Below are 17,078 nucleotides of genomic sequence, written 5' to 3' on the forward strand. Positions count from 1 at the left end.
ATAAATTAGATTTATAAATGTTTAAATGTAATTCTTAACTGAATAAGAAAGGATTATTAGAACTGGTATAGACAAAATAGAAATTTTAGTCAGATATTTTTAATTGATTCCCATAAATCAGTTTAAGTAGAATACAATTCAGCAGTAAAACTTGGTGATGTAAAGTAAAAGGGATCTTTGTCTGTAAATGGTGTTAATAGTTGCAAAGTGTCCAAGTATGCACTGATAACCAATTGCAATGAGTGATCCCTAAGCCATGCTAGAGGACTGGTATGCTTGGGAAATGATCTCCAACAAGGTAAGGCTATGGAAAAAGTGTGGAGTTTGGGGACAGAAATCAGAGAAAAGTTAAGTCACTTAACTTTTCTGGGCCTCAATTTCCTGATCTGTAAATTGGACATGATAACAAAATTTACCTCACAAAGTCATGAAGTACAATACAACAATAAATGCAGAGCTGCTTTATGAGCTCTTAACAATATGAACTAGAAAGAATCTGCGGGAGCTTATCTGTTTGTTTCACAGTTAGAAAGTGAAAAAGGAGCTCTAGAATTAACATTTTTATTTGAAACTCAAAATATAAATTCCTATAGAACCAAGATTAGAAAAAGTAAAAAGACCAAATGAGAAAAAGAACATAAAAGTGGACTTGACTTTCTCAAACTTTTATAGCTATTGGTGAGCCTACAAAAAATAAGTGAGATTAGACAATAAGACAATATGGAAATGGGGAACAGCTCTATCTATAATGTCATTGCTGAGCTGTGCCACCTCACTGTGAATAGCTTTTAGAGCTGTTAAAGTTATAGAAGTAAATTGGATTATAAACAATATAATCCAAATGTATAGAATCATTAAAATAAAAAAAGAATAGGAAAAAGGAGAAGAGTCTCTCGTCCAGAGAGGTGACATCTTCCAAATCTCTGCAGATGATGGAAATACAAAGTGTTTAAGTCTGTGTGCCCTGATGTCTGTCCCCAACAGATAAGCAGATGTTTAATTATTTTTGAATGAATATTTACTAGTTTATTATTTTTTCTTGTAACTGTCTTGGTCAGCATTTTACAAAGTAGTGAAGTATAGTTCAGATCTTTATGTGGCATGGAGTATGGTCAGAAAAACCCAAGCATTTGATCAAAGAGATTTTAGCAGGTTCAGCGAGAATATAGAAGAAACTCATCATTATGCATCTTTAAAATATGAACTCCATTTAATAGATAACTATTTCATGATATTTGAGACAAGTTTTAATACTATGTAGTTGTTTTGAAAGTGCAAACCATGCAAGCTTTGTGGCAAATTTTGCAGAAGTGTTTAAGTCAATTTAGTCCAACCCTTAGATTCAAACAAGAACACAAGCCACACAGCTTTCAGGTTTCACCATGGATCGGGTTCTTGTCATCATTTTCTCATAGGAAAGGGTCATTAAATTTCCCGTTCACAAAAAGGAGAAACATTGACAATCGTTGTTGCCTAATGCTTATGTACAGAACTGCTGTTACTGTTGCTTGGCAACCAGAAGAGATTTGACAAGGAGTCTAAAGGAACTGAATGAATAAATGGAAATGTCAGCATCAGTTTCAGGGGATAAGAAGAAATTTACTATTGTAGGATTAGCATCGCATTGCTTTTTCCAGGCTACATGATTGGAATTCACAGTGTTTCTCTCCTGCTTCCCCTGCCTCCCCACCCCCACTCCTTACAGTCTTTCCTGGTAGCCCCTGTGCACTGCAGCTGAGAGAGATATATAAGATAGATGGTTAATGCTAAAGAATACAAGAGCATGTCAAAAATGAAACCCTTTGGCAGCAGGAAAAAGTAACCTCTGTTCCAATCCCATGGGATTTATAGGTACTTTACCAACATTCTAGTTATTTCTCACCATGATCCTTTGTATTAAATTATTCAATTTTTACAGATAAAAAAATGACAATGTTAGAAGCCTGTAACAATGGTTTCTTCTGTCCTAACCTTGCATACTGGAAATCTGTTCAGATAGATTAGACAGACAGACAGACCGAAAGATAGATGCATAGATTCAGCCCTTAAAAGTGTATTGCTTGTATTATTATTAAAACCACTTTTTTCTCTGTAAGACATTGCTTTTTAACTTGATTGTAAGCTCCTAATGGACTTTTGATTTATCTGTGTACTTAATAGCTCCTATAATAATAATAATACATAGACTTTGTGTCCCCCAAATATTGGCTAATTAATCAACATTAAATAATTTAGCCACTATTGTCTAATGGTAATTCGTAACTCACGGGGAGAAAGAAGGAAGTGAGACATGCTTCCTGGGTCTAAGCCAAGTATTACAATGTCAGTGGGGGAAAAGATAGGTATAATTAGGAAAAAATCCATATATTCATGGTCTTTTGATTCCTCCAAGAGGCAGATGCTAAGATGAGATGGGATTAGAAGAGATGGGGCAGAGAGTAGGCAGCCAGAGCAGACAGGGAGAGGCTTTAGACTTCCAAGCAAGTCTGATAGCTTTGAAAGAAGAGGGAGAAGAAAGGAAAATTGAGCAGGGAATGTCTCAAACTTACAATGCAGTATTGAATTTTGGCAGGCTGATGAGTTGTATTTAGGCCAATGTTGTCCACTGGAGGAATGTTCAGAGATGAGCTTTCACTAGTCCCCAGCCTCCTCAGCTGTTAACTAGCAGCCTCCTGGGGGCGGGGAGTGTGGCTGGGCTGCAAATGCACTGGGGGACCCAGAGGAGTGGCAGCTAGGCTGTCAGTCAACTGTGATGATTTCCGTAGCTGCCACAATACTTCAGAGTGTAGCAAAATACACACACACACACACACACACACACACACAATTTAAAAAGGAAATTGGAATACCTATTTTGGAATTCAATTAAATGAGAAAAGCCTGAGATTTTTATGTTTATTGAAAAGATTAAAAGTTTGAGAACCACCATTCTTAAGTAATTAGTGAATTAAAATGCAAACTCTAGATTTCCCATCCTTTAGCAAACCTAGTCATACTGTCACTAGTATGGGGAGTCTTCTTGACTTTTAGGGTAAACATGATTCAGTAATCTTATTTTCCCTTAAAAGTATATACTTTGTTTCAAACTACATGTAAGGTAACAAAGGGACATCATTATACTGAAGAACTGTGTCCTTTGTATACAATGTGTACACATTGTATTAATTCTCTTGGCTTCAATGTTTTAATCCGCCAAAGTGTGGAAGTTAAAGTAGAACTCCAAAATCCTTGGCTGCTCTGTCATTGGATGAACCCGTGGTCTTTCCCACCTCCTACACACCAGCACCATGAAAGATCAAAACGGAGACTGGACTGCGGGTCAAAGAACGTGGGTACCAGCCTGAGTCCTGATACAAATTGGCTGCCTCAGGTTGAACTTAGCACATAACCTCTCAGTACATCAGTTTCTTATAAAATAAAGGAACCTGATTAAACCATCTTTAATGTCCATGTCTGGTTCACTGGCTTAAAATTCCTGATGCCCTCTTGTCTTAGGAATGTTTCAGAACTCTGCTTTTCAATCCTTGAAGGTAATTTTCAAAAATATATTGAAATGATGATTTAAGATCAATTATATAACTTAATGTTTTTCTTTCTTTTTTTTTAAATATTATGCTAAGCACATTTAACATGAAGTTTACTCTCTGATTGTGTTTTTAAATGTACAATACAGTGTTGTTAGCCATAGGCACAGTGCCTCTAGAACTTACTCATCTTGCATAACTGAAATTTTATACCCATTGAACAGCAATTCTTCATTTCCTCCTCCTTCCAGGCCCTGGAAACCACCATCCTACTCCTTACTTCTATGGGTTTGACTTTGACATGCCTCGTATGAGGGGAGTCATGCAGTATTTGTCCTGTGCCCGGCTGATTCCACTTTACATAGCATCCTCAGGATGCATCAGTGTTGTCATGCTGTTGCACATTGCAGGGTTTCCTTTTATAAGGCTAAATCATATTCCACTGTGTATATTTACCACATTGTCTTTACTCATCTGCCAATGGCCAATTGTGGTTTTTAAAATCTTTATTGACTCAAATTTTAATTTTAGAAATTTGGCAAAGGCTGGATGCACAAACTAGTTTTAATTGTTTTTACCGCCTTTAGAGGAAAAGCAAACAAACTCATAAAATCATTAAGAAAACAAGATCCGGCCAATTAGATGATAATTTTGACTTGTATTCAAATCATCATGTTCTTTTTTAATTGATCAAACCTGTTCAAATAAAAAATGGTATGTGGGTGAACAAATAAAGTCCCCTCAAAAAGAGAAAGTGTGCTTCTAGTTTCCATGGTATTTAAATCATCAGCTTCCTCCACACCACATTGAAGAAATATTTAAGGTTAATATAATTTAGAGATTAACCCAACTCCCTTATTCTGGTATTGACTAAAAGGTAATTAACTCCTTTATTCTGGTATTGATTAAAGGGTAATAGTGACTTATACCTTTATGGTACTATTTGTCTGAAAAGTGAATGAGCAGAAAAAAAAAAATCCCTCGGGGATAGTGAATGTCAATAATCACCATCTACCCCCACCCCCCCACATGGAGACTTTAAATTGCAAAGAAAATGAGAAAAAATATTTTACTGAATATTCTAAGTTAGAAGCAGAAGATTAAAGTGTCTTAGTTTTCTACTCTGATTAAAATACCAAAACCAAAATACCTTGTGAAGATAACATTTTTTTTGTCCTCAGTAATAAATTCAAATATAGAATTCATCAGTGATAGTGACCAGACAGAATATTTACCTAAGTCCTAATACCATGTAGGTATAACCAGCTGGCTAAAAACAGACTTCCAATGAACTCAAGGATTCTGTGTACCCTAAAGTTATGTGCAAGTCTAACTGGTAGTTCTGGGAAAATCTGAGAAGAATCAAGAACAATTATAGAAAACATGTAGATACATACTGAATATATGCTAGCTAAATGGGTGAAATGAGATACATATTAAGCTCATTGCTTGTTTAAATGTAGATCAGAGAGACTGTTACTAACAACAATTTGGTAGTTATACCTCCCAGTGTCAGATTAAAAATCAAAATTCTGATGTAAAAAGTTGATCATGGACTAAAAAAGATTTAAGACACTTTATTTCATTTTAATTTTACTTTTGTGTGTGTGTATGGGAGACCAAAGTTTTATTATTACTCAAATCAGTCTCCAATTTTACTATTTCTTTAGATAGGAGAGAAGTCCATTTGAGTATCTCTTACTCTATAAGTCATCAGCTCATTTCTAGGAATTAACGAAGTTGTATCTAACACAAAGTATCAATTTTCATTTAGTGTCATTATAACTGTTAAATAAATTTGCTTTTTCCACCCCCCAATGTTCAATAACTTGATAAAGTATAGATGAATAATCAGTAAAAAGAAATCTGGGTTGTTGATTTCATTATCTTTAACTATTTGAAGCCAACTGTATTTTTCAAAGAAACTACAATACTACCTTCCCACATTAAAAGGTGGAGCCTGCCTTTCCCCTTAAAACTGGGCAGACTTTTGTAGCTGGTTGACCAATATAGTAAGAAGGAAGAGACTTCCAAAACCAGGTGATTCTGCTGCTTCTTCACCAGGCAGGATATTGCAGTGGCTCTCAGGGCTGCCACGTGTAAACATTCTGACTGTTCTGCCATGCTGCAAGGAAGCCCAGACTAGCCCATCAACACAGACCACTTGGAGAAACCTTGAGACTGCACAAAGAGAGAGAGGCTCAGACACACTCCATCTGCACTAGCATCCCTCTTCCCCACCATCCATCTCCATGAGAGACCTGGAGGCACACCACTCAACCAAATTCCTAGGCCACAGAAATAGTGAAAAATAGATTGTTGTTCTGAGCCACAAAGTTTTAGAAATTTATTATGCAACAGTGGATATCTGGGATACCCTCTTACAGAGAGAGTGCCCTCCCAAAGAGTTTTGCTTTACAGAAAGTAAAACTGTTCTAAACCAGAACTGCTATTTTTGATATTATAATATTATATAAACAATGGAGAGGTGTGGATGAGTAGTTAGCACACTCAGGTAAAAACAATGGAGAGGTGTGGATGAGTAGTTAGCACACTCAGGTAAATGAGTTGACAGGTGAACAGTTATACCTAAAAAGAGATCTGTTCTGTGCCACTTTCTCCTTTGCCTCATCCACTATCCCTCACCTATTTATGACTTTCATTATTTCTCACTCGTGGTTCTCAATTCTAGATGGATATTAGAGTCCTTGGGAAAACTTTTTTTTTTTCTTTAAGGAATGCCAAGTCCCAGATTTGATTATCTGGAGTGGGGCTCATGTATAGCTATATTTTGAAAATTTACCAGTAATTCCAATTTGCAGCCAGGGTTGAGACTCAGTTTGATGCTAATGGTGACAAACTCTCTATCCCTAGCTCAGTTCTTTCCTGGAGCTCCAGATTTACAGATTCAGCTGCCTTACATATCGGGACGTGGATGCCTCACAGGCTCCTGAAAGAGTAAAGCTACCATCACTGGTCCCTTCTTAGGAAATAACCCCACCACATAGACAGTTGAGCCAGAAACCAAGGAGTCACCCATATTCCTTCATCTAGTTAGACACAAATCAATTGCTTCCTCCGAAGAAATGTGTGAATCTTTTTCTATACTGCCCCATCTTGGTGCATTTTCTCTCCCCTTCATATGGTTGGAATCCTAACAGGCATTCATCTCATCTCCTCCAACACATTTACAAAGAAACTGGAATGACATTTAATATACAAGCTCCGCTCCTGAGTAAAACCCTTCAATGGCTTGCCCTTAGAATAAACCTCAAAATTATAATAAGGTTTGCAGGGCCTTGCTCACTTTTTCCTCATGCCTTTTTCTCCACAGTCCCGCCACCCCGCTTTCCGTACTTAATGTTCCAGCAGTCCTTGACCTTCATTCCTTTGAGCATCTTCTAGTCACTCAGTCCTATCTGTTCAGAGACGTGTTGCCCTCTTCCTGGAGTGCTCCACCTTCCCTCCCATTTCCTCTGCCTAACTATAGTGCTACTAACCCATCATTCTCATTTTAAGCTAACTTCAATCTCTCGAGGGGGCTTCCCTTACTCTCTAGACTAGGACAGGTTTCCTGTTATAGATGCTAGAGCATCCTTACTGCTTCTTCTGTAACATTTCATCAAACATTTGCCTTCCTATACTATAAACCCCAGTGGACCTGTCACTGCTGCAGTTCAGCTTCTGAGTCTGATGACTGACTAAAGGAATGAACCAACAAGTAAACATTGATTAAAAGATTAATTTCAACTTTGAAGGAAGTTTTTGTGGTAATACTGTGGCCTTTATACTTGGCCATGGCCTACACAAAATTCAAATCAACAAATCTAATTATAGAAGATGCCAACTAATTTTTAAAATGATACAAAATTGAAAGGAACGGCTGAAACATTCCTGTTTATGATGGGGCAAAATTCAAGGTTCCAAAAGATAACAGCTGGCTGGAATGATGATTCAGAACCTATATACTGACGTTTAAGAAAGATGAACATAGAATCCTACCTTTGCATTCTAGTCATTGCACAAGTAAAGGCCAGGGGACACTTGTCTCAAACTCAGTGTAAGGAGAGTTTGAGTAACCTGCATTTGACCTAGTGATTAATGTGGCTCCTAAAATTGCTGATGCTACCTTAGACTTCTTTAATGGATAAATGGGACCCAGCCAAGGTAGGTGCAAGTCTCAGTCCTATGATCTAACTCAACCACTTCTGGAGCAGTGTGCTTCTCTTATCGTGCCATATTTTAACAGGATATGCTCAGAAAAGCTTGATCAGATAGTAAAAACTTGGAAAGCACAGCTTATGGAAAGTTGCAGAAGAGCATGTTTACTCCATAAAGATGGAACTGTGGAGAATACTTTAGTTCTTTTTAAAAAGCAGAGGGCTGGACTGTAGAAACAGGGTTATATTTACACACCAGGAAGCACACTGGGACCACAGACTGGCAATGTCTTACATCCCTTCTCTGAGCATGTCCTTATCCTCAACCTCTCTCATCTTCTAACTCTCTTGAACATCTGTTCTTCTCATCCCTTAGCCTCTCTCTAGTCCTCCAATTCATCCTCCCCTCTTCAGAGACTACAGATGCCTTCTTCAGCCACCTTAGTGATAGCCCCTGTGTTTCTGAACCCTAAAATCTGCCACTACATTTCTTAGAGTTTGTAACCATGGGTCATTCCTTTTCTCTGTTCCTACTGCTGGCTTGTTGAGAATTGCTGGGGAAAGCCATGCCAATCGGCACCATAACAGATCTGTGCAGTCCAACACCACGGACCTGCAGGCTTGCTCAGCATTCCGTCATTCATCAAGGTCATTTCCTCAAATTCTAAAACTCTCACCCAGAGGAATGGTTTCCATAAATTTCCCCCTTCACAATCTGAAATTTTTATTGTGTCTTCACTCTTCCTTTCTTTGGATTCTTAAAAAAACAGAGAAGAACCTCCCTTCCATTCCACATGAGTTTTGATGATGTTTCTCTTATTTTCTGTGGGAGCTTGTTTTATAATTTATCTCTTCTCTTCCCCTCCTCTAATTCTTTCTCACTGCCATCTCCTTCCCTCCGTCAGTAAACACGCTCAAACACTTTGGGGAGCTTAATTGTGCAATGACTGTTTAAAGATGATTGGAGAGAGAAGAAACCAAGCTGGAGAATCCCATTAGGAGGCCTTTTCCAGAGTCCAGGTGAAAGATAGGGGAACCTGTCTGGGTTAATGAAAGAAAGAATAGAGAGCAGGTGAGATTCAGAGAGGATGTTGTTACCAGAACGATGTGCTGGTTATTTATGACTTTGCCCTATTTTCCCTGCTGTTTTGTCAGCTTCTTGGATGCAAAGGTGTGTCAGATTCATTTCACTTTCCCTCACAGAATGTGGCTTGAATGAGTGAATGGCTGGAATTTCCCCAAACCTTTGGGGAGAGAGTTGCCATCTGGCAGGTATATATATTTTAAATATAGTTGATAGTTGGTGGGATAGGAAAAGACATCTCTTTATGAGGAGGGAGGAAGCAAAGAGCAGTCTTTTGTTTCTCAGAGTGTGATTCATTGCATTCATTTCTAGTTGCTGCTGTAACAAACTGCCACAATTCAGTGGCTTAAAACAATCCATGTTGATTATTTTAGAGTTTTGGAGGTCAGAAGTCCAAATGTGTCTCATTGGGCTGAAATCAAGGTATCAGTTCTGGAGCCATAGGAAGAATACTCTTCCTTGCCTTTTTCAGCTGTTAGAAGCACCTGCATTCCTTGGTTAGTGGCCCCCTTTCATCTTCAAACCCAGAGAGGCTGGCCAAGCCTTTCTCTCATTGCATCACTGTCACACTGACTCTCTTCCGTCTCCATCAAATTATAAGGACCCTTGTGATTATACTGGACCCACTGAGAGAATCCAGGATGATCTCCCCATTTGAAGGTTAGCTAATTAGCAACCTCAATTCCATCTGCAAACTCCATTTGCCATGTAACCTAACATGTTCACAGGTTCCAGGGGAGAAGGCCATGGATATCTTTGTCGGGGGCATTATTCTGTCCACCACATACCTGGACACGCAGATATCAGCTGGGAGCTTATTAAAAATGTAGAATTCAGGCCCCACCCTAAGCCTCTGAATCAGAAATTTCATCCCAGTTAGACCCCCAGGTGATTGGAATGTATTTTAAAGTTCAGGAAGCCACAACTAGACTGTCTCTAAGGTCCTTTCCACTTTTACTTACCACGATTCTATAAAAACTTCATTTTTTTCCCATCTTTAAATCTGTATTATTTTTTTTCCTCCTGGTTTCCTGCCCAAAAAAAAACAAAACAAAAAAAAAAACTAATTTTGATTTGTACCCCTGGTGTTAATTCCCCAAAAGTCAGCCAAGTAGAACATGGCAACACCTCATGCATATTTTTTTGCTGGCAGGAAGTAGATGTTAGAAAAGGCAATTAAATTATGGAATTATCCATGATGCAAAGGTACTGGTCTGCAAAGAGTATTTTCTTCCCCAAGAAGATTCATAGGAAAACTGCCTACATTACTGTGTAGATAATATTAGTGGCCCAGCAACTGAAGCAAAGCGTACACAGATGAGCTGTTTTTAAGGCATCTCTGAATGGCTCAGCATTTGAGAAATGTGACCAAAGCTGATTATAAAATTCCTTTCAAAGTTGCAGGAATGGCAAACCCATAAATAACTCCAGTTCCCATTGGTGTGAGGAAGAGGTTGCTGGCTGTTTGATTGCTGTCTTTATCTTAGGGGATAAGGTTAAGCTCACCTCCAAGATTACAAGCTTCTCAAGGAAAGAGCCAGCCATATGCTGTGCCTGGCACCTAGGAGGCACTCCATACATTTTGGGCTTGAATCCATTAAGCTTTTTAATAGAGTGTAATACTTAATTCTTAATTAGAGATGCATTTAAAAATGGATAAGTAAAACTGGAATATGTCAATAACCATCTTACTAGACTCCCTGCTTCCTTTTATTCATGCAGTCATTCATCCATTCAACAAATGTTTATGAATCATCTACTGAATGCCAACTATTGTTCTAGACCCTGTGGATGTAAAGATAGGCTTCTTGTCACTCAGCAGAATAAGAGTCACATGAGTAAATAATAGTGGCAACGTTAGTGCTGGAAGAAGTGTGTGAGCAAAGCTCTGAGGCGTCTCTTCTCCCAGCTGCCATGTACATTCTAATGGGACTTATCTTTAAAATCTTCCTTTTCTCACTTTTGCCAATCAGATTAACTATTTAGCTTTATTATTTTTATTTCCAGCCCTGGCTATTAATGTTGCTCCAGGCACACCATACTTGCTCTAGAAAATGAAACCTTCTCAAACTAGCACAAGTTAGTTTGTGCTAAGAAACTAGGTTATTATTATAACCTAGAGGTTATAATTATAAGAGGTTATTATTATAATGGTCTGTTAACGTTTCATGAGACTTCAGGAAAAGTTAAAGGAGCAGGAAAGAGAGAAAGTGAGGTAGCTGCAAATCCAGCCTCCTTCATCTGCACTCCAGCTTCTCTCCCTTTGTGTTGAATAGCTCAGACCTTTAAGGCAGAGGGTCTGATTGACTCACTTTGTCTTTTCTAGCCAGGCCACTTCCTCACCACTGTAATTCATTGTTACTATGTTCTGATTACTTCCTTCACAGCACTCACTTAGCACAAGTTGCAGTGATATATTTTTTGTTTCTATGTTTATATCTGTTTCCCTCTCTAGTTTTGGCAGTGGCCATATCTGTTTTCTTACTGCTGTATCCAACCACTAGTGCAGTGCCTGATCATAGTAAACATTTAGTAAATAATTAAATGAAAGAAGAAGAGGGGGACAAAACCATGTTAACCACCCTAAAGATAGACTTTCTTATCACACCGGTCACACCATAGAGAGGGGAAAAGCGGGGACAGAGTCTTGGGTTCACTGACCCCTTAGCAAATCTGTGGAGGAAGGAGGTTCTCTAAGAAGGAGAGTAGACAGGGTAGTCTCCCCCAAATACATCTTGACCAACATTCAAGTCACATGGTCCTTCCACTTCAAAGCCACACCTGGAGAGACCCCTCTCCTTTGTGGCTCAATGCAAATGCTCCTACTTTTTTCTTTTTAAAGTTTATTGAGTAGCTAATATATGCCAAATTCTATATGAAACACTTTGCAGGCATCATCTCTTTTCATTTTTACATAGGCTCTAGAAGATAATACCCTCATTTTACAGCTACAGAACCAAGTTTAAAAAATGTAAGTAGTTCACCCAAGGTCATAGAGCCAGCATGTAGCAGAGCCAAGATTAGAACATAGGTCTATCTAATTCCAGCGCTCCTTCCATGACATTTGGCTGTATATGAAGTACTCTCCCTTACTTGGGCAAACTTAATTCCTTCTCTGTAGCACCACAGTACCCCTGTTCATAAAGACAGTACAGCACTTATTACCTACTTTTATTATAGACATTTCTGGCTCCACTGCTAGACTGTGCCTCCTTACAGTGGAACTATGTCTGGTTTTTCTTTGTATCCTCAGTGCCTGTCATATAATGGGGACTCAGCCAATGTCTGTCTGCTGAGCTGAGCCTTGGAAGGATAGATAGGCAGTTACTGTGCCTTTTCATATTTTTAAAACTCCACAAAATACCATGAGTACCTTATTCTACAGAAGTAAAATTGTAAGAATGTTGAAGTCTCATAAATATTCCTCCAGTCTCTGTTACTGAAATTTAAAGAACATATATATGTTCTCCCTACCCATATAATTCTTAATGACATCAGTCAAATGAGACCTGCCCTCTGTTACCATGAGTGGCAGATGCCGAGTGCTGGGTTGGTTCACACATGTTGGTGGAGTCTTCCATTGACTCAGAGCAGCCACCTGGTATAGCATAAGTTTGCATTCTCTCACTCAACAAATATGTATTAAATACCTACTACATGCACCATATTAGTTGCTTGTGAATGGGCATGGTGATTATCCAAAAATGGCCAACATGAGGATTCTGCCCTCATGTTGCCTACCATCTGGGAGACACGACACATACACAAATACTTGAGCTATAAAGGAAAAGGGGCTAAGCGTTAAAAGACTCTTGCTGACCAAGGGCTATAAGGGTTGAGGCAAAGATGACCTCTGGCAGAGAGGATGAAGAAGAATTTCATGGGACACATGGCATTTCACCTGGAATATGAAATTCAGACACATCTTGGAAAAGCCCAGCCTGGGGGTGGGGGTTCAAAACTGGGCACGGGGAGCTTGTCTGTGAAGGGGTAAAGTCAGAGACATTTAGAAAGCAAGTTAGAGCTTAATTGTTGCTGGCCTTGAATGCCAGGTTGCAGATCTTTAAATTTATTCTTAAGTTCTTAAGAACTTAAGAGGGCAAATTGGTCACGAATATACTTCAGGAAGAACAGCCGCCTGGGACTGAATTGCAGGGGAGAGAGTGGAAGCAGAGAAAGCAGTTATTTTATGTTTATTTGATAATGCCGGGTCTTTGCTGTGGGTGGATTGAAAACTTTGGTCACAGCCACTTTTGAAACTGAGACATAGTTTAATTGACTCATCAGGAAGCCAAGAAGAATTTCTAAGGGTCATCACAGACAGGCTCAAAAGATGCACAGTATGAATGAGGAAAACTGTTACCAGCTCTTAATCAGACAGCTCAGGTACAGGGAAGGTAAGTTGGTTTGGGAAACTGAAACCAAACAACATCCATGAGTGTCACACTGCCTTGCTGCCCAGTTAGTGCATGCAAAAGGCCAGCAGGGCAGGCTTGAGGCACAGTGGGGCAGAGCCTGCAGAGCCATGTAGGGAAGGCCCAGAGAGAGGAGAGGTTCATGATTAAAATGCTCAAGAGATAGCATCAAAACATCGTGCTATTTCTAGATAGCACATTGACTTTGCCAAACCATAGTGAAATTAGTAGAAGTAAAATAGGGGAACATAACTTTGGGAAGGTAAAGCAGTTGCTAAATGAACCGCTAACTAGCCATCTTGACTGTCACCCAACAGCGGCCGCCTGGTGGGACCACTTTGCTTATGGCATGAGAGCCCTTTAGGGGTGCAGTCAAGTGCAGCTTCAAACAGTGGCTTACGTGTTAGCCTGTGCTGTGGCAATGAAGTAAAAGGCTGTGTGTGTGAAGCTGTGCCAGAAACAGCCTCTGCAAAACAGCCGCTGCGGGCGTGAATTTGATGAGTTCTCCGTATGCAAACTACCATTAGTCACGCATTGATTGATCCATTCCTCCAGGAGCATCCGTCCTCAGAAGCTTGGTTTCCAACTGCAAAGGCAAGCCTTTCAGCACAACCTCACTATAACTCTTCCTTGGTCATCCACACCTTACAATTAAAGCTCTTCATAATGAGGGCTTTTTTTTTAGATTAAAATGCTTAAACCCTTTTGGATACCACTGAATTATGAGTAGTGACACAGTGAGGTTCCTTTATTTTTATGTGCACATGTGAGTGCACACAATTTCTCCATCTTTCTCAGAGACATTTCCATAGGAAAATAAACAGTGGATTTATAAATAGCAGGCTGATAAATAATGCTGCTCTCTCCACATTACCCAAGCCAAGCGATTAGAACAGAAACAGAGGTTGGCCCAGAAATTTACTAGAATTCAACATTAATATGTCATACCCAAGTATAAGCAGAAACTATTTTTCCCCTTTTTTCTGTAAAACCTGGAATACCTATCCTAATTAAGTGTCTTCCTGCAGGAATTGTATACAATTTTCAGTTAGATTTGATATCAAAACTCAGTTATTGACAATTTCCTAAAGATACAGTCAGTGCTAGGATATACAAAATGGCAAGGATGGATAATGTTTTCTGTGCACATCTGACCATGATTTTTGTTTTTTCTTTTGAAGGAGGATAGGCAAGAGTAGTATAAACATCTAAAAAGGAAGTATCTCTACAAGTAGTGGTTTATTTTGTGTTTTGCCTTAACATAATACAACATTGTATTTTGCAGGGGAGAGATTGGAGTCAGAGAAAGCCATTATTTCATGTTTATCCCATAATTCTGGGTCTTTACAGTTTACATAGCTGTGTAGATGGATTGAAAACCTTTGTCAAATGTAACTATAATGTAGTTAATATAATTTATATTATATTATATTATATTATATTATATTATATTATATTATATTATTTACGTGTGCCTGATGCGGTAATAATGCTGGTGATTATTAAGAAATTTTGTGGGCCGGGTGCAGTGGCTCACACCTGTAATCCCAGCACTTTGGGAGGCCAAGGCCGGTGGATCACAAGGTGAATAGATCGAGACCATCCTGGTCTCAACATGATGAAACCCCGTCTCTACTAAAAATACAAAAAAAAAAATTAGCTGGGCATGGTGGCGCGTGCCTGTAATCCCAGCTACTCAGGAAGCTGAGGCAGGAGAATTGCCTGAACCCAGGAGACGGAGGTTGCGGTGAGCCGAGATCACGCCATTGCACTCCAGCCTGGGTAACAAGAGCGAAACTCCATCTCAAAAAAAAAAAAAAAAAAAAGAAATTTTGTAATATGAACCAAGCCATAGTGGCTTGAAATAAATGCTAGATTTTATTTAAAATGCTATGTTGGAAGGGTAACACAATCTTTAGGCATAACTCCAGTGCACTAGTAACAATGAGCCAGATATGGTGTGTTGTTGGACACATTCTGTTAATGACCTTTCTGGGCTGGATGGAGGATTTTTTGTTGTTGTTTTTCTCCCGATCTTGGCCTCTCTCTCAAATAAAAAAAAAAAAAAGCTCAACAAAAAGATAGTTGAGGGAAGCTCCTAAGAATAAAAATCCTTTGTACAGCCGTGTAGGCCCTGTGCGATCTGGTCCCTGCCCAGTTCGGGCTTCCTCTTGTACACTAGAAGCCTACCCTCTGCCTCCCTCCCTAATCACCTTCAGCTCCTCCCTCATCATCGGTGCCTCCCTCATCATCGGTGCCTCGCTCCTCACTCATGCTGTTCTCTGTGGCCAAAATGTTTTCCCTTCCCTTCCCATCCATCTCTTCTCACTCATCCTCCGTCCAGCTCTCAGTGGATAAAGCCATATAAAGTCAAATCCCTGTCATATGATTTTATACCACTTATATGGAATGTATAAGCATATATTTATGCAATCATTTGGTCAATGTGCAAATCCTCTTCTAGTCTCTAAGTTCCAGGAAGTCTGATGGCTTATCACATAATAGGTATTCAAAAAATACTCACAGAATTGGACTTTTAAAGAAGACAGAGAGAAAAAGTGAGAAACAGCTTAGATTTGAAGAAGTTTTTTTCCCCCCAATGGATGCTAGAAAAACGAAGAACCATAAAATGTGAGAATAGAAAATAATCAAGGAATCTTGAGTCACACACATACAAATATATATATAGTATTAGAGTCCTTAGTAAAACTCAAATATTTAGCATTTATAATTTCAAGATTCAAAACCAGCTTTCTAATCTATAGTGTCAGGACCTTTACAAGTCATATACCCACCCCTAGCTTGTGCTGGGTGAGTACATGGCAGTAGCTTGTGCTGTTGTCTCATTACAACCTAAATACTCTTACATGTAGATCTGTGTGTAATAGGTGGTCTGTTTTCTAACATAATCAGGAAATAGGCTATCCTGTTCAATTAAATGTTCTGGTCAGTAGCATCACATTACACATGCCATACCCATATAATCCATATTCCATGAATCCAATTGTACTAACCTGCATTTAACTCTAAAACCAACGGGTCATAATTTAACTGCTAATGAAAACACTTGAAGATTGTACAGTGCTCTAATAATCACTTACCTTTGCACCATGCAATACTCCACTATTTGTCAGTAGCAGCTGCAGTAATCCTTGTGATAGAAAACTGGGTGAACCAGGTTTTACTAAAATCAATAGAACATTCTGTAGTTGTACAAGTACTGTGAGATAAAGGTCAATTAATTCTAATAGTCAAGAAGAAAGAATATATGCTCAATTGACTAAGAAATATATATATGTCATTGAACATTAAATATAAGCTTTAACCTATTGAAATCCTTGTGCGTATATGTATTTACTTTTGCTGTTTTCAATGTTTGATTTTCAGAAGTGTGTTCAAGAACATTTTTTGGACTGTAGCTAAGATTACCATTTCAAAAATACAATGCTCCACATTTTTTGTATCTTTAAACATTAATGGAATTTCACAGCACACTTCTGTGACCCTCAAGATGACTGTTTCCACTGTGCAGATAGAGAAGCTGAGGCATGAGGCTATTTCTGTACATTTTCTAAAGAACCCCCTGAGCCAGTGGAAAGGAAGCCTGAGACAGAAAAAGACTCTGTGTCCTCGCTGAGAACACATCTTGTATGCATCTGTAGTCTTGGGGGAGGGTAGATTGCAAAACCAGAGTTGACTTTTCGCACATGCTCCTACATTCCTACAAGAAGATCTTTGTAAAAATGTGTACACAAATAAAGTGGGTATCAAGGTGATTACCAGGATGAATGTTCACTGGTCTGGAATGCCTTGATTATGCTTCATGGCAAGAAGGTAGATAAGTTGGCTTTTTGAGAGCTTTCTAATCATTATAACTCTGTCCAGTGGGCAATTC

The 17,078-nt window shown here is 38.9% G+C and overlaps 1 protein-coding gene across 21 annotated transcripts in view; it reads left to right on the forward strand.

Annotated features, from left to right (window-relative positions):
• Window positions 1-17,078, forward strand: part of SPATS2L (spermatogenesis associated serine rich 2 like) — a 171,651-nt gene that overhangs the window by 89,562 nt on the left and 65,011 nt on the right. The gene's annotated exons all lie outside the window — the stretch shown is intronic.

This window comes from Callithrix jacchus, chromosome 6 (genome assembly GCF_049354715.1).
Source record: "Callithrix jacchus isolate 240 chromosome 6, calJac240_pri, whole genome shotgun sequence".
NCBI classification, from domain to species: Eukaryota; Metazoa; Chordata; class Mammalia; order Primates; family Cebidae; genus Callithrix; species Callithrix jacchus.